At 44.7% G+C, this 27,514-nt stretch overlaps 1 long non-coding RNA gene across 1 annotated transcript in view; it reads right to left on the bottom strand.

The window, feature by feature from the left end:
- The window catches only part of LOC117245210, a 66,769-nt gene extending 63,347 nt beyond the window's left edge, over positions 1 to 3,422 (bottom strand). The window contains exon 1 of the long non-coding RNA XR_004499622.1: positions 3,319 to 3,422. This is a non-coding gene — a long non-coding RNA (uncharacterized LOC117245210). The remainder of the gene's footprint in view (positions 1 to 3,318) is intronic.
- Positions 3,423 to 27,514: the final 24,092 nt, after the last annotated feature.

The raw sequence follows: 27,514 nt of genomic DNA, 5'->3' as shown, positions 1-27,514 counted from the left end.
TTGTGACCCGGTGAAGCCAAATCGCGCATCCCTTGAGACCTTCTCATTCCTTTCTCGCTCCCCCTCGACCCCCTCATCAAATAAAGCCCAGAGTACGTGCGTCATTCTGACACATTCCCTTCAGGAAGTGATGGGAAGAGGATAGATTTTCTTCCTCCTAATGCCCCGGCTGTGTCCCTGCAGCACGAGGTCCCTCATTCCCACACTAACAGGCCTCCCGTGCGACGGGGCCGCGGGTAACCCGAGGAGCCATGACCAATGTGATGTCGGATTAGCATCGCCCGGGGACACTGTCAGCAGCCTTCTGCTGGGCTCTTTAAGAGAATATCCTGCTGTGATTCACAACAAGTCCTGTGTTCCAGAGACCAGAGATCTCATCCAGCAAATTAAAAGCGCTACAGTGAATTGCAGTATTCCTGCTCAGAGCTCTCTTGGGGTCTGACCTAAATGGTGTGTGCTCTATCAAGGGTAAAAGCCACCTGCTACACAGAGCCTGGGCTGCAGAGCACTGAGACCCACCTGTGACCACAAGGGACACAAGGGACTGGGACTGCAGGGCTGCTGCTCAACTTCTCCGTGGTTTGGCAAAGTTTGGTTCAGCACAGCAATTTGTCTCAAGCGTGTTGAGTCACGTATCGGTAACTCTTCAATACGTTCTGCAGTATTCACTGACACATATTTTTTATTTTAATTACTAATTACAAAAAGGAGGGTGACTGACTCACAACGTGGGCTGGGAAGACCACTGGTTTGACCAGCCTTGCTAGCTGTATGATGGGCTGGGAGTTTTGTGCATGGCTGGCTGGGAAGGAACTGCAGCAAAAGTCTGCTCTGCAAGTGCCTCCTTCAGCTGTAACAGAGCACCAGGGACCTAGCCAGGGACAGAGCAGTGACCTGAAACTCATGGAAATATTCAGTCACAGAATGGGTCAGGTTGGAAGGGGCCATAGTGGTGCCACCTCCCTGCTCCAGCAGAGCACAGGATTGTGTCCAGAGGGTTCTGGAATATCCCTAGGGAAGAGACTCCACAGCCTCTCTGGGCAATCTGTTCAGGTCTCAGTCACTGCACAGGGAAGAAGTTCTGCCTCCTGTGCAGGGGGAATTCCTGGGATTAGTCCCTGCCTGTTGCTCTGGTGCCATTGCTGGGCCTGCAGAGCAGAGCCCTACAGACAGCGATACCCAGGGCTGAGGGCCCCTCTCAACTTCTCAAGGCTGAGCAGCCCCAGCTCCCTGGGCCCTTCCTCATAAGAGGAATGCTCCAACAACACTCCCTATGTAAAACTACTCAGCAGTGTATGTGAAGGAGTGCAGGAGTGATTTGCATTTCTGCTTGATGAATACCATAATGCCAGAGAAAAAAGTTGCCTCTCTAAGAAACAAGGAAAAGGGGCAGGTGGAAACAAGGAAGAGGCAATTGGGAATTTCATGGGAATACATCAAGAATACAGGGATTAACTCCTTTTCTTGTAAAATGGATTTTGTATGTCCTCAAATATCAGAACCATGGCTTTGCATCTCCTTGGGAAGTGAATGCTGAATGCAGCCCTGGTGATTCCTCCCCATTTAGCCGAAAGCATGGAATGCCATCAGCTGCAGCACTGGGTGTGAGCTGTAACTGCAGCAAATCCACCAAGGAACTTGCCACTAAAGCAGGCCTTGCTCAGTCTGAGGGAGCAAAAAATATCCCAGCCCAAGGTAATGTGCCTCCAAACACGTTTTGATTACACCAAAAGAACAGGAACACTCAGCTGTGCCATGGCTCCTCCTTTTTTCTCCCTCTGGCCTCCCACATTACAGATTAAAACAAGAACAACAAGAACGCATCTGGCATTTACGGAGCGTCAAAAACTTCTCCAAGACCTCCTGGAACAAACAGCTCCTCAGAGCTGCTGATAGGTCTCCAGCTCTGTGCAAGGGGTCAGACTTAGGAACTGTCAACAGCTTCCTAATGTATGCTCTTTCTCCAGGAAAGGGGGTCCCAGGTTTTATAGCCTAATAGATTCGTTAATCGGAACACACACAGGCTGGGACAGCCACTGTTTGTTTTCTCTGACAAGTTTGGCATTTTCCTCCTGGGAGCCAGGAAGCTTTAAAGACATGAGGCTCTCCCACTTTAACTGGACAAGAAAACCAGTCTGGACAAACTAAGACATGTCATCGTGGCTACTTCATTCTGAGCCAGAAGGTGCCATTTTAGAGAGTTTACAGTAACATCTATGCCAGGGCAAAGGAAATTAAATTCCTCTCCCTCTCCTCCCCCTATGTCTCCATTTTCTCCAGGCTTTCACCCCAGTACTTCAGGACAGTCTGGCTCATCAGAGGCCCAATACACGTGGTCATGCTGATAATGATTTTCCCATCAGGAAGCTGTTCCAGAGGGAGTGCTCCAAGCAAAGCAAGCCTGCCCTGTGTGTGGTGGCAATGGGCCACAAACGGCTTCTGTTCACTCGTGACAGCAGCTTAAAAACCAGAAACATAAAATGGCAAACACAGCAAGTAAAACTTCTAAATGAAACTACACCCCCTTCAGATCAGCAGCTCTGATGCCTCTGCCATCAGAGTAAGGACTTACTATAAATAACTCCCAGACAATCACAAAGGGGAATTCCAAGTGTTTCCAAGGAGGTGTAGCCCAGCCACTTAAAAAAGTATCTTAAATCCCAGAAGCTGCCATAATTTATTACGCTTTAATGGCCTAGATGAGACAAGAAACTTGTACTCTTAAGACTTTATGCCATCAAGGAGGAACCAACAGGAGGATTTCAGCAAAAACCATTTCAGCCTCTTTTCCTCATGTCTTGTTTAGCAGTGAAACTCTCTCCTATGAAATCATTCCAGCACCAGGAGGGCTGCAGGGACCCTCGCTGTGTTCCTGGCAGGAAATAACCATACAGTCCATAAGTGTAGTGTCCAGCTCAGCATGTCCTCAGGCCACTGACTCCCACTAAGGAAGGGAGTTTCTCCCATTTCTTAAAATTCTTCCTAAGCACCTGCTGTAAGGCACTGTCAGACACAGTTTCTGGAGACAGATGAATCTTCTGGCAGTTACAGCAGTCACAGGCCCTGCTTCATGGGCACATTCCCATTCTTCCTTCATGGTATTCCTCTGTCCTTCCTCCCTTTAACTGGAATTCTTGATCTCCACAACCTCCTCTGGCTCTAGTACTGCTCTGGCTCTAGCACAGATATTAAAACACTTCACGATGGGAATAGCTAAGATTCCCTTTGCTAGGAAGGCAAAGGGGTGCTCAGTCCAACAGTGATACCTTGCAGGAAGAAGGCTCCATTATCCTTCTTTAGAATGGGAACTCACCTTACCTTAGCATTTTAAGCACAGCACACACACCCACGCCAAGTCACACAGGCATTTCTCCTGTCACTGGCTGGAGCACTGCTTCTATCTTGCTGAAGTCAAAGCATGTCCCATTGAAGTTACAATGAAACACTGTGCTTAAGTGCTTTGCTGAATCAGAGCCATCATAACTATCCATTAGGCTTTGATCTGGTTAATGTTTGTCCAAATATGGCCCCACAACGGGAAAGCAATGAACCATTATTAAAAGAAAGAAGAACAGCTGGAATTATTTTAGTGTACAACTACATGCACAAACACACAGCAAGTAACAGATTGAAAGCTGTTCTTGTTATTCCTCAAATTATTCTTCTCTCATTCCCTTAGTTACAAAACTATTAATTAGGGTCTTATTTTTGTTCCATCCCCTCCCCCCAAATGTACTCAGTGCTCATCCAGTTTACACACAGAGTTTATCTTGGCAAAAAAAGAAAGGGAAAGAGAAGAATCTCTGCACGGGGGTGGAGGGGGGAGAGGTGTTTGTTTGAGGGGAGTCACCACAGTCATCACTCAGTCACAGTACAAGAGAATTAGAAGAAATACTAAGGAGGGCTTAACTCTTCATGTTATTTATACACCAGAGACATGTGTTGTGTATAACTGAAAGGTAACTGAGCACTTGCCTCTTCTTTACTCACACAATCTATACTGTCTATTTCTTGACAAAAAAAAAAAAAAAGCTGGCCTGTTCTGGTCTAGTTTCTTGAAAAGCAAGTTCATTGCCAGAATATGTAGAAAGAAGACAAAATTAGAAAGAACTGACTCCACCCATGACAACAAGCTCGCACTAACGCAGGGTCTGTGCTCAGTGAAGTTGGTGACTATTCCTCTTTCTGATCTCAACATTCCCTGCTGTACCTGAGGTTACACAAGTCTCACAGGGCATCATTGCCGGCCTCTGGGCTGTTCAGGATGAGTTGGGGTCACCCAGCACTGCACACCCCATCTCCTGCAGGCCAGCACTAGCTAAGAGAGGAGCCAGATCCACCTTCAGCAAGGGCAGCCCCAGCACTTCCAGCTGATGGAGTGCAGCAGAATAACACCATTATTTTCTAAATCTTCCTGAACTCTCCCTCTGATGACAGGGCTTGAGTACTTCACCTTTCCCATTGCAAAGATACCCTGCGTTCTGTTTGGACAGCAGAGGTTTAAGAGATAACCAAACAGACTTGGTGGCATGTTCTGATTAGAAAACACAGGTAAAAAGGCTCTCTTGATGTGCCTGATTAGGCTATTATAAATAAGATGGACAATCTGTTTCCAAACCAGTTTTCCATTCATCCACAGCTGATAAAGAGCAGTTTCGCAGAGGAGCAGAGGACTGGCCATTTCTCCTGACATCAGTGAGGGCTGTGTTTCTGTGAGTGAAGGTGTGTGTGCACCCACGTGTGGGGATGTGTACTCAGCCCCCCAGCAAACTCCTTTTCCAAATGGAGCCTCCCAACACTGCTCCAGCTCAAGGAAACATAAATATCAAAGGCAAGGTTAGAGTTGGTGTGAATAAAGGAGCTGTTTGCCCTAAGTCTGGCATGGACAGGAGGCACCACCCTGCACGTTTCCTGTTTTCCACTGGAGCAGAGCAAGGAACTGCTGTGCCCTTGCCCAAATCCCATCCCAGCAGCCATGTTTCACACGCACTGCCCTGGGATCGGAACCTCAGCACACGCAAGCCAGGGCCATCCTGCTCAGAACAAAGCCAGGAGGGACACAGGGATTTCCCAACGTTCTGGCCAGGGCTCCTGAGTGGGGCTGGTGGGGCAGGAGTGATCTCCAGCTACTCTGGTGACACATGGTGGGACACTGGGCCCTGGCAGCTGTAAAGGCAGCACAGCACCTCCTGTTTCCCAGACTTTGAGCCCCACTCCCAGACAGAGGGAGCAGCACCAAGTATAGCACCTCTGGAAAGGCTTCCAAAGCCAGAGGGCTGAACATCCACATTATCTCACTCTAAGTTTGGATCCTCTCTCACCCTTTCAGGCACAACCACCCAAGCAATGATGGCAGAGCAGATGCCAAACCATTCCATGGTCCATCATCCCCTGCCTGCACTGGAGGGAGAACAACACTTGGGACTGCTGGGTTTGACACAGCTCTGGCTGAAGCAGATGGAAAGACCAGCAGTCATTTCAGATGGAAAGACCAGCAGTCATTTCCAGAGGAACACAATGTATTTTCTTATGGATCAGTCCCGCAGTCTTAGTTTCACTTAACTCAGTATAATCTGGATCATTTTCTTTCACAGGTTTTGCAAAAAAATTATTTTCCCATTCAGATTACAAATTCTCATTTGCAAAACAGAACTATAAAACAAATTGGAAAGTCCTCTTCCTCTTTTCTAACACTATGGTTTATTCTAGTAATGTATTTTTAGACCTCTGACATGTATATAAAAACATATGTTCCCAGAGGAATTTCATACCACTATGCAATGGGAACTTGTTAGAGCATTTACTACTGACACACCCAGATTTATTGTTTCCCATGCTTGTCTATAGTTTATTTTTTGATGTAAAAAGAAAACAACCAAAACAAACCCATAAAAATAAAAAGGCAGGTATTTGTATGTTTTGCTAAAAATAATTACTTTTTTTAAGCTGTACACTGATATAAGATTTATCTTCTCTGTATACAGTTTTTAGGCCAAACCCTCTTCTTTTTATAGAGACTTGATAAAAATCTAGATATGCCAGTATTTTTAAAACAATACCTTTCTTGCTTCTTTTTGTGCTGCTGAAAGCCTAGTGTGCATAGAAAATGAAGAATTTTCCCACAGAAATAGTCAGGATTCTCAAAACCACAAGATCTGATTACATTGGGACAGCTCTGAAGATCTTAATAAAAGATTTATATATGAAAGTCCAAAGTTTTGTGACATCTGTTCTGCCTTCATCCAAGTATTTTCAAACTTTCCCTCCTGATTTAGAGGGCTGAGCACATCTGAAGGGCAAACTGTCGTTTTAACTAAAAACTTGGTAACAAATCTTATTTCAGTGGAAAAAATGGACAAACATTTTGGAGGACACATGTACCAAGATTTGTCTCAGGTCTTGATCAGATTCAGCAAGAGGGGATGGACAGAGAATGAAAGAAGGCAGGGAAGAGAGCAGGGAAGGCAGGAACTGACCATGGACACAAGGCTAAAACAAAGCCATGCTGCAAAGCTTGCAGCTTTTCTACCCAGAAAAATACAGATGTGGAGCCCCTCTGCAAACCACACCCTTCATTCATTTGAACCCTCTCCCACAGAGGGGGAATATTCACTGTAACTCTAATTACACCTTAAGACCTTTGGAACAGAGAGCTAGAGGTGCCCATCTCCCCATCCACTCTACCTTAGTACCGGTATTGCCCTGATTATATCTGTGAGTAGGAAGAGCATCTTTCTAGGAAGCACAAATTCCATATGTAAGATCTTAATTCAAAGGGAATCTGGAACCCTATTGAATGTCTCCTCCTGGCCAGAGCACCAGGTCAAGTACTGCAAGCTGTGATAATGAGGCTTGATTCTGACAATTCTGACCAGTAGCTGTTGTCATCCTGACTGCTTCTAAACCATCAAGAAGACACTGAATGACTTAGGCAGGGTTTATTTTTGGTATACAAATGTAAAGGAAAATGAAATTCAATGTCACAATTTCTGCCCCAGTCTCTGAGGAAATGTGATTTCAGCAGCACATGAAGAATCTCCCCAGCCCACAGCGTGCCTTCTCTAACCAGATTTCCATTTCTCAGTCACACGGGTAGGAATTGTTGGCTTTTTTTTCTTTCTTTTTTTTTCAGTCCAAAATGCTTAAAATTCCACCTTTCCTACTGAAGGCTTTCTGCCCTGAGGGAAAATCCTGTCCCGAGTTGATGTGTCCATCACATCTCAGCAACTGACTACCTACCAACAACAAGAAGCTGCCTCTGATGTCCCAACAGAAGGAAAGTGGGGATTAGGAGACACAAGGGAGTGAGAATACTGACTGCAGCCCTTTTCCTCTGCCCCCAGCATGTAAATCACATGAACATGCCCTCACTTCCATCCCTTTGCAACACTCCCAAGCAGTGCCAGTAGGAACCAGCAGAGCTGTCATTACCAGCCTCCAAGAGGAATGAGCTTCCAAAGGCTCCAAGCCCAGAAGGCTTTTAAAAGTAGCACACAGTATTCTGTCAGAAAGAGTCAAATGAGAGACAGCCTGGGCTAAGCTGGTGTGGTGTGTAAGACACCAGCAGTTCCAAGAAGGAATAAGCCAGGAAGAGGCAAAATCCATGGCATTAGACCTTAAATTGGACATGCAGACCAATTTCAGCTCTGTCACACAACCCCTGTGTCATCAAGCTGACTGTTCTTCAGGCTTCCCATCTGTGAAATGGCAGCAAGAATTTCACTTTTTTGTTTTAAAAGTGTGATTTTTCCATTTTTGAGGCCATTACTCATTCTAGGTGCATAAAACAGGGACTTGATCTTAGTTATGGCTTCTAGTTGCTTTTGTAATAACTTCATATTGTGGTGTGGTTTAAGCCAATAAATAGATATTTGCCCACACTAACCCAGGTTTGTATGGGCAGCTGATGGCTGCAATTCAGAGAGCTTTCCACAGGTAAGAATAATAGACTCTGACTGTATGAATCCCTCTGTCACCTCAGCACTAAAAGCTGCACCTTAAAACACTGAAAATAATGTCCACTGTGCTATTCAGAGTGTCATTGTTCAGCAGCAAGGACATACAGAAAAAGAGGGAAAAGGATAAACTTGCCAAGTGCAAAAACTACAGTATGGATTATGTTCCTGTCATTTACCTCTTATGTTTTTGCTAAATTAATTGACAGAGGGAGAAAGAACACTACCCATTTATTTCTTTAGGTTATCTACATATTTATCTATTAGCCTTGAATTGAAAAGCTTGCTCATTGCATTCCTGTTGAATCTAACATTTCAGAACACTGTAGAAGCCCAGGAGTATCACCACTGAATGTCTGATTTAATCTTACATGAAGTTAAATTGTAATGGCTTTAGACCAGCAGAAGATGAGGCTCAGGTAAGTCAGAGCTCTTCCACTGCTCTGCCACAGTACATCATTTATCTGTGGCAGTGCAACAAAGCCATGCTCTTCCCAAGGCCATCACTAACAGAATCATGGTTGCAGGTCCATCCTGCCCCACCAACTGCATCCCTAGAGAGGCTGCATCACCTCAAAACCTCTTGCACAATGAGTGTGAATATGAAAATTACAGGTAAAGTCCATCATGACATTCAGCATGGCTGCTTCAACTGAATTGAGGGGCTGAAAATTAAGTTTTGCAACAAAGGCTGCAGCAGAATGGGATCCCCGTGCTGCATCGATCCTACCCAAAAATCAATCAAATGTAAGGCTTCATAAGCTGTGGCTAAAACCTTGGGCCATCTCTGGTGTAAGGCAGGTGAACCTCCTCGGGGCAATGCAGTAACATTTATTTTCACCTCTCTCAACAGCATTGGAAAGCCAGGCAGCAACACAAGACCCCAGGACATCGAAACAGATTCAAGGACAGATAGTCAAGTGTTCTTCACCCAAAATCTGAGTTGATGTTAGAGTTCAGATCCTTTGGAGCAGTGAAGACACTGCATTATCCATGTGAAAATAACTCAACGATGCTGAGAACATTACCAGACTGTTCTCAAGTGCTCCAAGTGGGATGCTAAAATATTTACCAGCTGCATTACTTGTCTTGTCACATCTCTTCAGGCTCCAAGTAAGACATAACGGATTCAAAGAATACATCAAAGGAACAAGAACTGCAAGAACAGCCCATACAACCCCCGGTAGATGTGTTTTACTACCATAACTATTTATGATTCAGAACAGTGGAACAAATGAGGCATAGGAAGTAAAAGAGAAGGAACCCAGGGGAATAAAAGGGCAAAGAGATAGAGAACATAATTTCTCTGCAGTGAAATCCACAGAAATGTTGCCAGAAGGAAAAGGCTCTGGGGTGGCAGAACAGTTGCAGGCTTTTTTTCAACTAGTCATCAGGATTATTATTCCTAACTTCAGAGGGAACAGTACCAGGCTCATATCCCAGAGCTTGTGCTGCCCTTGGTTACACCATTATACATCTCACCATAAATCAAATGTCACCAAATTCAAAACAACTCTGAGTGCTGAGTGTGGAGCAACCCTGCACAAACGTGTAAGGAAACACAAGCACAGTCATTCCATTGAGGCAACCTCTGCTCCATGCAAATGCCTGACACAGGACACACAGGAAAAAGGCCCAATATGATCAACAATGCTTCTCCTGTCACTGGGATGACATCTACTCCCAACCAGCCTTTATGATGGCACCAACAGTTTACTTTGCCATAGGGTGAGAAGGAAACAGCTAATTAGGCAGTCTTAAAAGTCTGGTTGTCAGGACTTAAACCATGCTTTACACTGAGGAGACAAAACTGCTCTTTGCAAAAACTTGAACAAGACTGGTCTGGAGAGGGATGTGAAAAGAGAAAAAACAGGAAAATTGTTCTGTTAAACTGTCCTCCTTCTTTCCTCACCAAAATCCCTGCTGTACCCCTCTTTTTCACACTCTCTAAGTTCAAACTTATTCAATGCTTGCTGAAGCTAAAAATCGCATTAGGTTTTCTTCCTTGGGATTTGTCACCTGAGAAATGGATGCTCTGGGGGTTGACATAGTGACCCAGACATCACAACCCATATGATAACAAGCATGATGTCAAACCAGAAACAGGGAGAACTTTTTTAGTTCTAAGGGTGTCAGATTCTTCTCCTGCCTCCACTGAAAGCTCCATAGATCCAAAAGCAAAGCCCACAGCCAGCATCAACCCTCTGCATATACCCAGGATTATTAAGAGCTTTTGCAACACAACCACTTGTGACTTGGTCTCTCCCTATGAAAGGCAGATCCTTGAAGATCCAAGACAAGATAGCCACAAATCTCTCAGTAGTATCCAAGACTATCATAAAAGTTTATGGGCCACACCCACATAAGCCATGGTTGTGATCTCCATTCAGATTGGCTGCAGTTATTTAACCTCCTTGTTATCTCCAGATCAGAAGCAAAGTGCTGAGGCACTAACTGGTGTTTAAACTCTCACCCAGCTGGTGGGTTAAATCATGACTCCACAACATGGCCCCATATCTTTAGCTAAGCTACAGGAGGGAAGATATCAAACCTTAGAGATGTTATCCCACAGCTTGCATATTTGGCCTAGGCATAAATCAGCTGTCTTAAGTAGAGTCCCAAGCACAGCAAAAATAAAAATAGTAAGAAAATAAAAAAATAGCAGAGGTTTGTTTGAGGTGCTGTTAAAAGGGAAACACAATGGTTTAAAGAGGAAGGAAAACACTTCACTTCAAAGACATGGAGCATAAACTACCCTCACAACCAGGCCTAGTTGGATTGAACTGATTTTCCACTACTTAAGTAATTGCTATGTGCATTTAAGCACTGGACTTTGAACTCTTCTGATGCCTTGGGTACCTACATAGGAGAGGAAGGATGGACCAGTTATAATTGTCCTGTCTTTCTACTGTCTCCCAAGAGATCCATGATCAGATACTAGGCTAGCATCTCCCAATATGGGAAACTCTTATCACTCCAGATCACAGATGCATGAAGGGTAAGGAGAGACCTTCACAGCATGGCTTGCCCACTGGAACCTCCTGAGACCTGAACCTTCTTGTACCAGAAGAGCAGCACAGCTCACATACTACCAGGCACCTCTGTTCTCTTGCCTTAGGCAGCCCTGCTCCTAACAACACTAAGCCAGCAAAGCAACACAGCTCTGGCCAAGACCAGTTGGTCCACCCCATATTTCCTCTTCTGCTCATCACTCTTTGATCTCATATCTACACATAGAACAAGCTCCTCCATTGCCAGGTCGTGGGCAGGGTGTTCAGGAACACACCACTGCTGAACAGTAATCCATGTGGTGTTGACTGGGTTCCCTGAAGAAATTCCTCAGGTATTTCATGTAAAGGAGGCTGACCTTCCCTTTAGACTCCAAACAAGCAAAGCTTGTCTCCTTGTCCAGCTCTGACACTCAAAGTCACGTGAAGCCAAAGGTGCTGTTAGCTGAGGATTAAAGCTATACAGCAAATGGTTTATAAAGTTAATCAGGAAGCAGTAGGGTGGCATTTATGTGGTTGTCATGTGGACTTGCCCAGAAAGGTCACTGTCACTGAGCAATTAGCTAATGGAGCATTGCTAGTTACTGAAGATTGTCATAACTCAGTATCTCAGATCTATTCAGAATTCCTGAGAACAAAGATTACCTACAGTCTACAGAGAAATCAGAAAGTATATTTAGAAACCCCATTTAGTAAAGCACTTCCTACAGCAAGGGGAAGGGCAATTGGTGTCCGCATTAAGCATTGCTTTTCCTTTTGAATCATCTGTCATTTCTGTTTCCTACAGTACTGTCACATGGTAGCACCCCTGGGATGAAGAAATGCTCTGATAACTGGTCAGAACAAAAGTCAAGAAAAAAAAGAAAAAAGAAGGTTTTGCATTTCCAGGGACTCAGATCACACCCCCATGGCCCTTCTTTCTGAGCATCTCTCACTTCATTACTGCTAGGAGATTATTCATTCCTTTCTGAGTGCAATTCCTTTCTTATCTCTATCTTCTCTGTAAACTCAACTCTGAACACATATCTGTTGACAGTATTAGAAGATGGTTCCTGAAACTGTAAAAAGTGCCATCTCTAATTAGTGATAAAAATCTGAAGTGTGGTGTTTTAATTGAAAAAAGATGACCTTCAAGAAAAGGTTGTCAAAGAAACTGAGAATCTAATGATGATCTTTATATATATTCCCACAAGATCAGACAACCCAATTCTGCTTCTGGACCTGCCATTAACTCTCTGTACCTCTTGATATCACAACACATGAAAAAACTGGAACACAGCTACTTGATATATTACAGCCCCTTGTTTCTCATGTCCCCATGATTAGTGTGCTACAAGATACTTGACTTGACTTAGAACCACAGCTAGATTGGCAAAGACAACCTCAGCCTTGAAGCTGAATTGTCTCCCTTGACAAATCTGGTAAGACCAATCTGGTAACATAGGTTCTGGTTTTCAGAGGAGTGTCGGTCTGTGAGCAGGACAGTCAATTTCTGCACAGAGCCTTGAAAAGCCAACACACAGGCAGATGCTCCTGAATTGCTTGGTGAATGGAAACCACCATGGGAAATACTTTGGGAGGATGCATAGGCTGCGAGGAGGAACACTACTGAACAACTCTTCCCTTGCTTTGGTTTTGACAGGGCAAATACAAAAGGAAGACCTGGCAAATGGAAGCAAGGTGAAAGTTCACCCTCCCCCATAAAGGAGGGTAGGTGACAGCAAGGGCTGGCACTGGATGTCACATTGGGTGTTGTTTACTCATCGCTGTGTGGGTGAGGAGCCATCTGAGCATGGCCCTCCCTCGCAGGCCACCGAGCCACCCGCGCCAGCCCCGCCGGCGCCAGCAGAGCTGCAATAACCTGCTCGTTGCCACAGTGCCCAGCCCAGCTCCTATCTCCATTCACACTCCTCCTCATTGCTCACCTGATAACCACGGCCCTGACGGAATTGCCGGGCTGTGCTGCGCACTGGCGGGGAAGCGGATAAGGAGTACCTATCCCTTCTCTTAGCACAAATGTGTAAAATTTGTTCAGGGCTTTATGAGGCGTGGAGCAAAGCAGCTGCTTTCACTGTGAGCTGAAGTGTTAACTACTGAGGTATTGTGGGGTGGCTCCTGCCAGCCCACCACATCTCCCTGGACAGGCCAACACAAAGACTTCTGCGTCAGCCTCAAACAGGTGTGAGGAAGGAAACTATTTTATGATGGAAGGTGGGACAGAGGGACAGATTTCTTCAAGTTTTAAAGGGCTGGAAAAACTTGCTTTCATTTCAGGCTTCAAACACAGTGTACATGCCTGGAAAGGGAAAGCTTTCCCTGCCAAGTCTCTGGTTCTCCACCTCTGCCTGGTGTTGTAGGCCTGTTTCCAAAACTCCAAGAGGAATTCATCTAACTCCAGATCTACAGCATGTCCTTCCAGGTTGTCAAGCTTGAGAGTGATTCTGTGATACACTTGCAAGCCCTGGAATGTTCAAATTGAGATTTTGGACTCATTTTGTATATAGGCCACAGAGCAGCTGTCAAGCAGTGAAGTGTCTCGGGTGTAGGAGCCAGGCCTTAAACAGCTGAGAAAGCTGGGATTTGAAGCACAGGCTCATAGTAGTGGGCTTTTAATAGTGCCTGAATGTATACACAGAAGGATATTTCTCATGTTTACTGGACACTTAATCCTGTCACCTGGGGAAGGCAGGTGTTGCAAACTCTATTAAGAAAAGCCAGAAGGAGGATTTTCACCTCGTTTTGTCTGTACTTCAAGCTTATGCAAAGCTAATCCTTGGTCTCTGTTGAGGCTGGCCACAGAGCTGAAGGGATGGTGTGTTTTTGACAGTAAGGCCAGCCCCTGGTGTGAGATCTGAGAGGCACCTCACCAAAGCTACCAAACATGTCAGGCAGTAGAACATTATAAATGAAGAAATCATGCTGGCTACAGCAGGTTTCCAGCTGTGCAAACAGACTCCTAGAAGCTTGCACTACAAATCCTAAACCAGTTGGAGAAACACAGCAAGAACTATTATCCCAGCAGTTCATCAGGCCCCTTTGCCCAACACTTCATGTCCTACTACTGTGGGACTGAGCATCAACATGGGACAGTACAGCCCGGCATCTTTGCCTGGGTAAAAGGGATTTGGGGATCTTGGTTTTCTCCCCCTGGTTTAAAGAAGATATGTATCATATATATCATATGTATCATATGTATCATCCTGTGGCTTTAAATCATAGCCAGCTGGTGACTCAGATAGTTTTTTTGTTAACTCCCAGAATATGACCAGATATTAATTTTATGTGCAGGACAAATGGGGTTACAAAAGCTTGGAACTGTAAGGAAAGTGAAAAGAGAGAGAGGTTGTGGAAGGAGTCAATTGCAGAGGCAGAAAAGTTGAAGAAAAGCTGGAATTTCTGGGCACTCCAAGGGTAGGAGATCAGCTGGAAAAGATGGTGCAAAAGGGACTCTTGAAAAATGGTGAGAGAAAGTGTCAGGTGAGAGAAAATAAAAAAAAGTAAAGGGAAAAAGAAGAGGAGGAGCAGCACCAGAACTACCTCATAGTGGGAGCATGTAACACCCTAAGACAGGTGCCTCAAACCTCAAACAAGCAGCAAGACTGTGAGCCTCTGAAAACTCTGCCCCTACCCTGTCGTAAATGAGACCGGTTCTGGACCAAGGCTGGAAAATACCACCTCAGGGCAATAAATCTTGCATTGATAGGGTCTGGCAAACACAGGCCTCGAGAAAGGTTGAAGTCAGCTCTGAAGTCTATAATGACTCACTGAGGATTGAAGGAATTAGAAGGAAAGGTGACACTCAATATAACAGCAGCATTAATAAGTAATCGTTGCCTGCAAACGTCTGGGCAGTTATAAAACATTGGCAAGACAAGCCTTAATCTCACAAGTTTGGCTCAACTACATACAGCAAAATGTTCAAGTAACCCTGGGGAAAGTCCTTCCAAGGATCCATGCTGATAGAGGATCACAGGTATCTGTAACACCTCAGCACACACCTCCATAAAATCCTGTCACCCAGTGAAGTCAGGACCTTCCCAAGGTCTCCCTCAGCCTCTTTCCGGAGATGTTTTGTCAGTTCTCCCCCACTTGCAGGTTTGGTCCCATAAGGGAAAATTATTTCTGGCCAACTCCTGCATTTTGCACTGTGTTTAAACAAACCAAGGTGCTGGGAAGTAACACACAGCATCGGTGTAATCTGAGAAATGAGCTTTTTGGTCATTAGAAACGCAGCTAAAACAAACAATAAATACAGTGCAGTGACATTTATGGTGAAAGCCGCCAGAGCTTCGGAGATTTCCCCTCCTGGTGCTGTAAAGGCCTTCCCAGCACCAAAGGCATTTAAAGCTAAATTAAAATCCTCATTAGCTGCTCTTGAGTGTATTTGCATTGATGAGGTCCCTGGTGGATGTGGTTTTATGGGCACGGAGGTAAACCTGTGTGGCATAACTACAGAGAGAGCTTTCAGCTGCACTGATGTAACCTGTGTGTGATATGCCAGTGACTGAGCTATTCCATCACAAGCCAAGCTCATATGAGTGTTCCACACCACAAAATCAAAATAAAAATAACATCAAATTAAAAAAAAAACAAACCCACACAATTGTCTCTCCGGTATCTGATTGAGAAAGGAAAATGGACATTTAAATACAAGTGAGGATGTTTATCCTTACACCCAATACATGATGATCTCAATGTTTATGTTTACGGCAAAAAGACTGCCCAGGACATTTTGTCCAGCTCTAAAATGACACAAATACAACCTGTTTGGATGAAGAACAAGTGACCACAGTCACTTGACCTCCTCAGAATTTTTCACACCATATACTTTTGAGCATCAGCTGGATTTGAAATCTAACTTTAATGCCATCACATGACAGTGATAGGTAACATAAAATCCTCAAAAAGACAGACTTGGCATATCAAACAGAGCCAACCAGCTACAATTAAAAGAAAAAGAAAGTGCAAGAGAAACTGCTGGAGCACCTTTTCAACCAAAGAACTCTACATGTGAGTTGGGATGAAAGGAGAAAAACACTGAGAGATATTGCAGGAACTGTGGCAAAACAAGCCCTTTGGGGACTCCTAGATGTGTGGTTTGATACAAAACCCCAAGATAACTGTTTAACTGGGGGTGTCTAATTTCATAAGACAAAGCACTGTATCTTGCACATATATCTCCATTACCATGATGAAATAACCCTCTCAACATCCTGGCCAGGTACTGAAGATGGAACTCCCTCAAGGGGGAATATCCACCTGAGGTTGTGCTACTTTGTGCAGCAAAGAGACTGAGTCAAACTACAACAAACAACTTGCAAGAGAAGCTGATGTTTAAATACAATTCAGAATAATTACATTCTAGTTATCTTTCTTCAGCTCTTGGGATACAGGGCTCTGCCCTCTGGCTAAATAGTTTTTACACATTTTTGTGACTCTTGCCAGTTTCCATCCCAAAGGTGGCTGCCTCTGTGCACAGGGCAAGCACCTGTGTGTATGCATGTTTTACATCCATACAGCTTTATAGTGCCCTAAATAGGCTCATAGTTTGCAAAATGGGCTCCATAAATCATTAATTAATGATAATATAAATATAAATAATGTAGGAGACAGAAGGGCAAGAGTCACCACTCCAACACCACTGTGGATGCTTGAATAAGCACTGTACCCACAAGAGCCGTCCCTGCCAAGAGCACCATTACTCCAGAAATGCTGAAGAGTCACAAAAGATTGCAGTGTGTACCATGGGAAATGAAAGGACTTCATCAATAGTATGCTAATGCAGAGGATTTTAACCCTTGAAATCTTGCTTTTCAGTGCAGTGAAACATTTCCCAATTCCTGTTCCCTCAGCACTGGTTCCTTCTGGCTCATGGAATTACGAGATTCTGCTGTATCCTGCTGTTACAAACTGAACTGCAACTTGTGAGCTATTCACAAGTTCACAAAGGGAGTTTTCCAGCCTTATCTTTATTAACTGTGAATTTATCTCCCTTCCCAGATACAATGTTGAGAGAGAAGGTGAGCTGGAAGGGGTCATTCCTGCTGTACAAGGATCAAATGCCATAAACGGCCCGGAGTGTGACTGTGTTCACTTGTGCCCTTTTAATTGCCCCCGTTAAAGCTCACATTAAACACGCAATCTATGTGACCAAAGGTAACAGGGAGTTTGGCTATAAGCAAGCAGTCACTCGATAAGACAACAGCATTTCAAAACACCATAAATTAATTCCCTGGGCTAATTTCCCTAAGAGCAATGAAGATAATAAATCTCATTGTTGGCGTTAAGGGTGACTGGAGAATCTGCTTCATGTGCCTGCCAACATGCTACCAGAGCAGTGCCACAGATCTGCAGCTCCCTGGCTTCTCCCAGGCAGGGAGAGAACAGCAGACATGTAAAAACATGCTGCTGCCTGGGCTGCTGGGGCAGGTCATTTTTGCCAGGGAGAGAGGATGGAATAGGAAAAGGAATGTTCCACCAAATGAAATCAAGCTGGAACATTGCACGTGGCAGACGGCAAGAGATGCCAGAAGAACAGGGACTGAAAATAATTTTTGATGGCACAGGATATAAATTTAAATTATGATGGATTAATGAGTCAGGAGGAACAGGTCAGAAGGGATATTTAGAGACATAGACTGTTCTTAATCAGTGTCTGGAACTCCCCTTGAAGTTTAACAGAAGACCCATTGTCCATCAAAGTTACAAGAGGTCTATGCATGTGTCCACACTCACACTCACCACCTCTTCTCCATGAGTGTAAAGTATCTCCCAGGTCTCCCTTCTTCCCTCCTGTCCTTCATATGTCTGCACTCACAGACAGACAAGGTGAAGCAAGAGTGGATATTGCAACTTGGCAATTTGTTATGGAATTGTGGAGTAACCTGAGTTGGGAGGGACCCATAAGGATCACATCCCATACAACTCCTGGCCCTGCAAACAGACTTCCAACAATCCTACCCTGTCTCTGAGAGCATTGTCCAAATATTCCTGGAGCTCTGGCAGCCATGGTCATTCCCTTGGGTAGCCTGTTCAGTGCCCAACTGCTTCTTCTGGGGTTACACTGAACCAATTTTTTCCCCACAGTGGTTCAGCTCAAAATGCTTTGCCCACTAAATACAAGGGATGTTACATTAAGTTCTCAGTGGGAAAAATCAACACCCACCAAGTTAAAGGGTAACTCTAATTTCCCTTCTAACACCTTAGATTAAAAATAATTTAGTTCTCAAAAGCCCTTATGTTGGCAGGATGGGATCAGCCTGTCAACTCCTTCTTCCAAGTTACCCCCATGCATGTTTTGGAGAAGAAAGTCTGCCCCTTCATCCCAACACCACCTTGGCTGTATCAGCCTTTGCTCAGACCTCTCTCTCTCTGAACAGCAGAGTTTCCTACTGTTGAAGTTGTTCAGAAATCCACTGGAGTCTCCTCAGAACTGGAGGGCTGGCAGGAGGGGCAGAGGCACAGAAGGAAAACACAATTTGGAGGCACAACTTAAACACTTTTCTTTCAAGGACAGGTCTCCAAAAGCCTGAAGAATTATATTCTACTTCCTAAACCTCCAGAAATCATACTGAAGAAGCTGGAAAGTGACAAGTCTGCACAGTCCAGGACATGCACAAACAGAGCTCTGCAGCTTCCACCCATGTCAGCAATGACTTGATTTTAAAATTCAGGGTTGTTTTTTTTTTTTTGCTTACATTATTAACATCATCATTTAGGGCTAAACAACCCTGGATTTCTGGCATGCATCTGGAAGGTCAGCTGTGTGTTAAGAGAATGAATAAAGGAACTCAAAAGGAAAAACAATATATAATCCATTTATATACACACATATATAATACATACATACATTTAGGGGTATGTATTTCCCTAACCATATTGCATAAATATATATTTATTAGACATACTATGATACGTATATATCAAAAGGCACTGAAGATTTTAAAAATAATTTAGAAAATTGGCCAGTTTCCTTACAATTTAGCTTATATGGCACAACATAATGTATTTTAAATACCACGGAAAATGGCCAATTTTCCAATATTTATATATTTGTGTTATATCATTACAAACATTTTACAAAAGAAACATATGGCAAATTTTGAATTCTTTCCAGATGAGTGATACCCAGACCCTCTGATATATGAATGACCTCCAGAGCCTCATGCATTTTCCCTGCCTTGAATGCTTTGCTTCTGGTTTGGAGTCTGCCATTGAAACTTTGTCAATTAGAATGAAATGTTGGGTCTCTAAAATGAAAAAGCTGTAGGAGTGACAAGTGAGTGGTTCAGAGGGGTGTTTAGGCAACCCATTCATTCAGTCCAACCCAAAATACAGTAGTAATTACCCTTAGCCCAGGCAGGGCATTCTATTCCTGCCCCCAACAGTAATTCCTAAGCCATTGTGACCATTCAGTGCCCATTTGAACAGGGAAGTACAGGATCCCCTACAAACTCAGTTCCTCTTCTTTCATGCAAACAAGCAGCAAGGTAAAAAAAGGAATTGTACTGTTGGCTCACTTGGAAAGACCAGATCACAACTCACCCTCATCAGAGGAACTGTGAAGTAGAGCTGCTCATCCAGGGGCTCAGGGAATGACCTGTGTGGGCCCAGCAGAGCCAAGCGCTGCTCCAGGGGCACAGGAACACTGGGAATGCACAGGATGAGGCAGCACCAGGGACAGATGTCACAGGAAAATGGTTATCTGAACACAGACACAGCAGCAGAACAACTGGGCAAGCTATTCCATAAAACCTCACGTCCTACAGGTACAAAGGACTGCAAAATCATCATCCAGAAGAAGAGATGCACTTTCTTGGGGAGAGAGTTGCAAAAATAACACATCACAAAAGCTACATTCAACTGTGGAGTGAGAAACCCCAAACTGAAAGCCTGAAGATTTTACTCCATGCTTTAAAAGTTGCTTTCCAACAAGAGACAATGATTTTTGAAGGAAGGAGATACCTTCTAGAAAAATGTTCATTTTGAATGGGATTAATTTTCCTTTGAGAGTGATTTCAGTAGAATTCTTTTTTTTGTCAATGGCTCTGGTACTTTCCATACCCTAATGGCAGGCCCTGACTGCAGTCTGCAATATCCAGGTAACAACATTAACTCGAGAACAGGGACATAAATGAAGGCAGGATTTTGTTCTTTATTTATACTCCCAACTCTTTGCCATCTCCACCTGGCAATTCCCTCTAAAGAAAGCATGCATTTATGCACAAAAGACAGTGGAAAAGATGTTCATTCAAAGAGCTCTCTCTCTGTTGACCACACACACAAACACTGAGAGCTGCACTGACCGGGTTTTTCACATGTCACCTCTGTTGGAGGAGCTTTTGAATCCTTTACCTTCCCTACAGACCTGAATCCAGGCTTACCCAACACTGGGAGAAGTGAGAGTCTGGCTAAAATCATGTTCTGACAAGGTGTGAATCAAGTAGTGGATGTGACAGAAGGTGATAGAGGTCAGAAATTTAAAGATATCGAGGAACTAAGATAGGAAAATGGCCCTGGAAAAGGAATTCTGTGTCATTTTGGAATTTCCACGAAGACCAAGATGCCAACAAGACAGGAGGAGCCACACGCTTGGCCCCAGTAGTTTCTCCTGAGCACAGGAAGGAAGGACGTATTTGAAGATGTAAACCAGTGTCAGACAATAGACAGGCGAGTCCAGCACTGGAACCTCACCAAGGTCACCCAGAGGGCACCGGTGCAATAGAATGTTAATTATATCCACGTGCAGGATGAGCAACAGAGATGCCAATCTCCCTCACAGAGATAGGCAAGGTTTTCCCTCATACAGGCAGAACCAGGCACCCAATTACAGGATTTGTTTCTGACTCCCTCTACACCTTTTGTTTAGAATATTCACTCATCTAAATGGCAACTACATTGAAACTGTTTCATAACAAGGGTAGAGTTCCAAATGAAATTCTGGGTCTTCCACAAGCCCACAGTGAGGTGCAAAGGACACCACTGGAAACAGAGGAACAACAGTGGGAGATTTGCTGAAGATCACCAGTGGAGATAGATGTGGTCAGCCTGTTCCCCACATTCATCCCAGATTAAATACCTCAGTGGGATTGTAGCTGTGCACTAGTACTGCATTGATGATAGATCAACCTCTAACAGGTTTGGGTGACAGCAGGCAGAAGGTAGCACTGCACAAGTTGTAGAAATATCTGTATCTATGAAGTCCTCCAGAACTGATTCAAAAGAAATGAAATTTTAAATATATGATAATGATGTCAAAACACAAGTTATCAAGTTCTGCCTCTGCCAACTCAGACTGAGCACACACTCACACAAACCAAGCAACGTGACAACAAACCCTGGCACAGAGAAGCTGCGGCTCCTCCATCACTGGAAGTGCTCAAGGCCAGGTTGGACAGGGCTTGTAGCAACCTGGGATACTGGAAGTTGTCTCTGACATGGCACGGGGATGGAATGGGATGAGCTTTAAAGTCTCTTTAAGGTCAGGAATTTCACTTTTCAAAATGCCTAAATATCAGACCTCAGAGACCACAAGCCATGTTGGGTTCTCTTACTGCAAGTAGCACCTGTATCTCTGTTTTCCTTAATTCTGCAGCTTTCAATATCTTCCTATACCCAAACAGCTGCACAGGAGCATATGCACAAATAGAAATCTTACTTATAAATGCTGTGCTTCCAGGTTTCTCTCAGACATAAAATAATAATGGAATGGTCAGCCTCATCCTACCTATAATGTTAAACGGAGATTACCTTTCTGTACTATTTAAGCCTTACATGCATTGTAACTTTCCAATTCTTTCCAAAGGGTCGGTTTGATTTCCTGAAGTGCTTTGGTATTGCAGGCCAGCTTCACCAACTGCTCAAGAAATTAGCAGTTTCAATGTTTTTGTTGTTTTCCCAGGAAGGTATTTTCACTGACCAAGAGGCCCCTCCACCCCACTCCCACCCACTCCACCCCAAATCCTTTGGGATCCTGGGAATCTGACTGTAAATGACACTACCAGCTGAGATGTAATGGGTGTTGGAGCAGCAGCCGCTTCCTGTCCAGCAGGAACCCGAAGGTACAGGAATGTGGGAAGACTCCAGTGAGCCTCCTTAAGCAGCCAGAGTGGGCTGGGAACTACAGAAGAGATAAGGGATGCCCTTTCCTCCTCCACCCACTGCAGCAGATAAGCATCATATGCCTCAGACATCTTGTCCACTGATCTGGGCTTTTCTCCCATGTCTCAGTATCTGTGACTCTACCTTCCTTCCTCTGCGGAACGGGCCAGCCCGCGCCGTGCTGATAACGGGGCCTGGTGCCTGCCCAGGGATGCAGCGGGGCTGTAAAGGCTCTGCAGCCAGCAGACACCTGGCTCTTCCGGGGGAGGGACACGGATAAGGCACCAGGGCTCCACAGAGAGCAAACCTCTGTGTTTGAGGAGACAGGTGTGCTCCAGCAGACGGAGTCAGAGCCTATTTGCTCAGGCAACATCCACAGGCCTGGCTCCAAAAGCAATTCATTTATAGTTTGTTTGGACACCAACACAATCACGAAATTGCAAGACCTTGCTCTGCAAACTGCACCAAAGTGCCATGGCCCTGTCAGGGGAGTGACAGACAAACAGGAAAGGAACTGAGAGGCAAAAACTGGGGTTTAAGAGCCGTGTACAGTAGGAGAGATACCGGTGCTGCAAGGAGTGTGCTCGGACAACGCAGGAACAGGACATGGGGCAAACAAGAAAGCACTATATTAAGAGGATCCAAGAGGCACCAGAAAATACCGACCACAGAGTCCAGCTCTCCTGTCTGTGGAAGCAAGGCACTAAATAACTGACTGCTCTGCCTCACAAGCTTGCAGGCTTCAGGACAAGATAATGACAGTAACGCAGGCTGCATGTCATCCCAGAGCATCCCATGGTGCTGAGACAGAAGGCAGCAGCCAGTTAGGCAGTAGGGGAATTTAGGGCCAGGAGAAACTCAAGATAAAGAAGGAAAATCCCTAGAAAATGGATCTGGGGAATTTAGATCCTGCAACAAACAGAAATAACCTTTCTACCCGGTCACCTCCCCCTGCTGCCTCCCTGAGTAATACAATTCCAAAATTATCCCAACTAAAACAATCCTGAATTTATCTCTCTGAAGATTCAGAGGATCAGAAAGCCTGGGCCTTTTACACTCTTTCAGGTTTGCTTGTTGCTCATCTAAGTGTTTGTCAGGGAGATTGTCCAAAGAAAGAATTCTGAGTCCTGGCTTATCGTTGGCCCTGCTGCAGGAGCCAGAAGATAAGAGGAGGCAGGACTGGTCCCAAGGAAAAACTCTCAGTTCTGGCACTGAAGTTTTCTTTCTGGGTGAGGAATTACTTGAAACTAAGGAATGATGCATTGATTTCAAGGGGAAAAAACAAAACAACACTCACACAAAAGCAAAACCAATCAGATTAAGCAACATTGGAATGTTTTCCTTTGGAAAATGGGAGAATATAAATTTTAAATCATCTTTCCACATTATCCCTTGCTATAAGCCTTCCTAGAAGAAAAAGAATGCTATTTCAGCTCAAACCTTGAGTTACTTTATCTTCAAAGTTTCATTATTACTGAAAAATTACAGAAATCCTCCAGACCCTGCTGCCTTCATACCATGCCTTGGCCTGCTTAAACATCTTTTGCCTGAACTGACTGCCTGCTTCAGGAATTCTTCCTCTTCTGTGTTTCACCTGACATAAAACTGGAAGAGCTAAGATATTGTGAAAGAGGTGGGGCCCAAGAGCTTTCAATTTCAGTTTTGTGCAGCCAGCTTCAAAGATAGGCAGTAAAAGACAATCCTTATCTGAGCAAGTTTTTCCATGTGATGTAGAAGCTCATATTGAGCTCTTCTCCAATGATAAAGCAAATTATTCAGCCTTGCACATGCAAAAGTGTGTCACTGAACACACAGTGCCCAGCCCCTGCATTGAACTGGGACCCACAGGCAGCACCTGAACCCTTCCAGGAGCAGCCTGCACCTACCATGAATTCAATAATGTATTTTAATTCCCACAGAGGGGGTCACTTGCTCTTGCCTGTCCATTTGCAGTGATATCCTGAGAATCAGGACTGGCAGCAGTCTGTAGGACAATGGTATTTGCTGTCTCTGCTGCCCCCAGCCCTCCCACACAGCCTCACACATCCTCCTCGCCTTTGGCTCTGATTGACAGACTCCTGAATTATGAAAAGGTAGAAAGAGCCTTGGTGAAGCTCAGAGGTATTTTTATCGCAGTTTGTGGCCCCCTATCCCCATCATATATATCAGAATAAGAATGCTTTTACACAGGGAAAAAAAAATAAAATCTATAGAGCCCTCAAAGGAACAGTTTTTCTACTCCTCTCAGCAGCCTGTCCTTAGTCTGGTTCCCTTTTCAATGGGCTGCTGGCTCCTAGCTGTCTGCTGATAGGAAGGATTAGCTACAGAAATGGCACAGGGAAAGAGTCAAAACTTGAGGGGAGCACAGCCCTCCAGCCCACGGAGCCATGTGTGTGCATTCAGCCACAATTTGATAAAAGAACAAACTGCAGGTGCTGCAATATTGCCTTTCCTTCTGGCTGGGCGATCCCTATTAAAGGCAGGAGTCAATCAAGTATGCTCAAAAATGCTGAGAAAGGTTAAAATTAAACAGAAAATTTAAAGTTATTGATGTAGTCATGCTTTCTCCCTTTCCCATAATTTTTCAGTTTATGGACTAATATTTCACATTGTTCTTTACAAACATGGACAGATATTCTAATCTGTTTTCACACTGAATGCTGAGAGGCAGTTTCCAAACACAGATGCCAGATATTACAGAGACAGACTTCACAATCTGAGTTAGTCATTATTCCTGAAGTGTTGAGCATTCCCTCTCTCTGCCTTCCACAGGAATCTTGGGAATCTTAGAAGCCAGGTTTCCTTCTCTGAGACATACAAACATAATTTAGGAGGTTACATTTTAGGCACCAGCTTTTCAAATGAGACCCTGCACAAGGCTTCGGAAGAGCTCTTCCCCAGATGCAGGCAGGAGCTGTGAGCCCTGGGAACCAACCCCGCTGCACCAATGGCTCCCTCCATTACATCCCGACAGCCAGCACTGCTGCATCTGCTCCCCTCCACACCACACAGAACAATACTTTTTTCATGTGCCAGAATTGTTTTGGGGACAGACTTTCCAAAAAGGCACTAGGTACCTAATTCCTGTTAAAGAGCATGAGGCCTAGAGAGTTTCAACCTTTGAAATTGTCTCTTGGCTCCAGCAGGACAGTGGTTGTATACACACCATGCAGTTTTATATTTATTTCCCAGCAGTGTAAAAAGTCGTCTTCTCACCCTTTTTAAGTACATGAGCACAAGTAGGCCAAGGCCTGCCTTCCTGTTTTAAGAAGTGAAAGCGCTGGGGCAGACTGCCAGAGGACTTAATATAGTCTCAGATCTAAATTTAACAACAATAACATGGCTCCAGTCTGACCCTACAAAGAAAAGTTTGGAGAGACAAAAAAAAAAAAAAAAAAAAAAAAGGTAATTCTTCACAAATTAAGAAAACAATAAAGGTCCCTTTCAAGTGTCAAGGAATATTCTTAGCCAGCCTGCAACACCTAAATCAAGAGAGAGGTTGTTAAAATGGCATAATACCAGGAAATTCGCCTACAGGGTCTACTTCCTCCTTGGAGACTCCAGCCTGGAGTGCCGGAGTCAGTGTGCTCGCCGTGGGGGAGATGGGAGGGAGGAACAGGGAGCTCACTAAAGCGACTCTATAAAAAAAGCCCAGGCTGGGTATCAACACCACCGTCTCTAGATCTAAGATGATACAAGCAGCCTTCCTGGCCCGAGATTCCGAGTCACATCAATAGGCTCTTTAATCCTTTCCCACCCAACATTTCCTGACAGCGACCGCAGAAGTCAACAAGTTCAAGCCCAGCACAGAAATTAGCGCTCGCACACAATACAGCCGGGTGATAACGCGCCTGTATTTATAGCTCAGAGCCAGCCCCCTCGGAGCACTCATTAAAGATCCTGGTGGGAAGAAAACACAACTAGAAGAAAGTTATTCAAGTAAGTTAAAGATACACCTGAACCCTCCCTTCCTCTCCCACCCCTCTCTGAGGTCATAACATCACAATATAGTCTCCTAAGCAAGGACGTTCCTCCGGGACGCTCTGATAGGGAAAGTGTGAACAACAAAAGCCCATTGTTAGCGGGGAACGGTGGTGCCACTTAGACCCTCGTTAAGCTCCCCAGGGGCTGTGGTTTGCGTTATGCAGGCTTAAAAATAAAAGGCACTGGGACAAGGGACAAACAAATAATGAAGTCATTTCCATTTACCTAGACCAGCACGGGGGTTGCCAAGCAGGGTAACCGGTTATTGCTGGGTGTTAGCAGCATCTCCACCCTGGGACTCCCACTCCTCTCCTCCACGCTTCTCCCAGCAAGTTTGTCATACTGAGTTCCACTCCATCCCACAATTAGACATGGATGGCGCCCACAGACCACTAGCACATCTTACAAACCCTGTGTATTGGGAGATTCTTCCTTGTACAACATCTACTCATCATCCAAAGAACAGAAACATGCTTTTTAAAAGAGCTGCAAGGTTTTCACTGTGCATTACTCCTGAGTTCAATGGAGATTTTTAAAAGAGTACCTCAGCGGCATGCCACAGTTAATTAGCTCATCTTCAGATTACTACCCCTGAGCCATAAGTTTGAGCAGTTACATCACCTAATAACATTCCAGCTACTGAAACTGAAATTTGCTTGCATGACAAACATGAAGTCTGGGCACTGCTGAGCTGTTCCACTGACTCCTTTCCAGTCACCCTCTGGAGAATTTTCCATCATACTCAAAGAGGAAGGGCTCAAATGGAGTCCCCCTGAGTCAAAGGAAGGTGTTAGTGGCTTGGAGGTGCATTAACCAAACACCAGCAGCTCCTGGTTCCAAACCTTTGGATAACAGCACTGTATGGAGTCTTCCTGTGTGAGAGGAGCTTGTGCTGCGGGCAACACAGGAGATGTGAGCTGATAGTGCAATGAAAAACCTTTAGGGCTTCATGGTCCCAGTACTGCTCCCATCCCTTCTCTGTGATGCACAAGACCTGTTCCAAGAATCCAAACAGCTTGTTGGAGAGTCCTCACAAAAGGTAACTCTTGGGTAGTACGGAATCCTTGCACTCACCTCCTCATCACATAAACCTCTTACAGCCTAGAAAGAAGCTTTTCTGCATTGCCAGGGATTAGTAAATGCCTGGAAATCAAGATGGTACAGAGCCCTTTAGCACCTGCTGGAGCTGCTCTGAGAGCTGCTCCAGGTCCCAGCGGGAGCTGCCTCCTGCTCCTGGCCCTGTGCAGCTGTGAGCTCTAATAACTAATGCTTGTACCTGGGCAAAGGAGGTGCTACAGCCACCACAAGAGTGCTGTTTGTTTCCTTCACCTTTGCCAGCTGCAATCCTCCCTCAATCCTTGCTTCTCCAACAGCCTTTTTAGCTAAATGCAAAAAATTAGGGAAAAAAATATAGAATAAGGATACAGTGGGTCTCTTTGAAGCCTGTAAACTGAATACTTGTGAAGT

The sequence above is a fragment of the Parus major genome, chromosome 15 (genome assembly GCF_001522545.3).
Source record: "Parus major isolate Abel chromosome 15, Parus_major1.1, whole genome shotgun sequence".
NCBI classification, from domain to species: Eukaryota; Metazoa; Chordata; class Aves; order Passeriformes; family Paridae; genus Parus; species Parus major.
The sequence above is the reverse complement of the archived record's forward strand: the minus strand, read 5'-3'. Positions and strand labels throughout refer to the sequence as shown.